Raw genomic sequence first — 1352 nt, 5'->3', positions numbered from 1 at the left:
CCTCTGGGCAGAGTGGAACAGTGGACAGTTGTTACATGTTGTTCTACCTGGAACCTTCCTCTGGGCAGAGTGGAACAGTGGACAGTTGTTACATGTTGTTCTACCTGGAACCTCCCTCTGGGCAGAGTGGAACAGGGGACAGTTGTTACATGTTACTCTACCTGGAACCTTCCTCTGGGCAGAGTGGAACAGGGGACAGTTGTTACATGTTGTTCTACCTGGAACCTTCCTCTGGGCAGAGTAGAACAGTGGACAGTTGTTACATGTTACTCTACCTGGAACCTCCCTCTGGGCAGAGTGGAACAGGGGACAGTTGTTACCTGTCGTTCTACCTGGAACCTCCCTCTGGGCAGAGTGGAACAGTGGACAGTTGTTACATGTTGTTCTACCTGGAACCTTCCTCTGGGCAGAGTGGAACAGTGGACAGTTGTTACATGTTGTTCTACCTGGAACCTCCCTCTGGGCAGAGTGGAACAGTGGACAGTTGTTACATGTTACTCTACCTGGAACCTTCCTCTGGGCAGAGTGGAACAGGGGACAGTTGTTACATGTTACTCTACCTGGAACCTCCCTCTGGGCAGAGTGGAACAGTGGACAGTTGTTACATGTTACTCTACCTGGAACCTTCCTCTGGGCAGAGTGGAACAGTGGACAGTTGTTACATGTTGTTCTACCTGGAACCTTCCTCTGGGCAGAGTGGAACAGTGGACAGTTGTTACATGTTACTCTACCTGGAACCTTCCTCTGGGCAGAGTGGAACAGTGGACAGTTGTTACATGTTGTTCTACCTGGAACCTTCCTCTGGGCAGAGTGGAACAGTGGACAGTTGTTACATGTTGTTCTACCTGGAACCTCCCTCTGGGCAGAGTGGAACAGTGGACAGTTGTTACATGTTACTCTACCTGGAACCTTCCTCTGGGCAGAGTGGAACAGTGGACAGTTGTTACATGTTGTTCTACCTGGAACCTTCCTCTGGGCAGAGTGGAACAGTGGACAGTTGTTACATGTTACTCTACCTGGAACCTTCCTCTGGGCAGAGTGGAACAGGGGACAGTTGTTACATGTTGTTCTACCTGGAACCTTCCTCTGGGCAGAGTGGAACAGTGGACAGTTGTTACATGTTGTTCTACCTGGAACCTTCCTCTGGGCAGAGTGGAACAGTGGACAGTTGTTACATGTTACTCTACCTGGAACCTTCCTCTGGGCAGAGTGGAACAGTGGACAGTTGTTACATGTTGTTCTACCTGGAACCTTCCTCTGGGCAGAGTGGAACAGGGGACAGTTGTTACATGTTACTCTACCTGGAACCTTCCTCTGGGCAGAGTGGAACAGTGGACAGTTGTTACATGTTG

At 50.1% G+C, this 1352-nt stretch overlaps 1 long non-coding RNA gene across 1 annotated transcript; it reads right to left on the bottom strand.

Moving 5' to 3' along the window:
• Nucleotides 1-42: 42 nt before the first annotated feature.
• Nucleotides 43-864, bottom strand: LOC127921942 (uncharacterized). Its single transcript, XR_008110060.1, has 3 exons — nt 796-864; nt 340-453; nt 43-111 (listed from the first exon to the last, which is right to left on the bottom strand). It is a non-coding gene; the product is annotated as an uncharacterized LOC127921942 (long non-coding RNA).
• Between the last annotated feature and the right edge of the window lie 488 nt (nt 865-1352).

The sequence above is a fragment of the Oncorhynchus keta genome, unplaced genomic scaffold (assembly GCF_023373465.1).
Source record: "Oncorhynchus keta strain PuntledgeMale-10-30-2019 unplaced genomic scaffold, Oket_V2 Un_contig_24047_pilon_pilon, whole genome shotgun sequence".
NCBI lineage: Eukaryota > Metazoa > Chordata > Actinopteri > Salmoniformes > Salmonidae > Oncorhynchus > Oncorhynchus keta.
The sequence above is the reverse complement of the archived record's forward strand: the minus strand, read 5'-3'. Positions and strand labels throughout refer to the sequence as shown.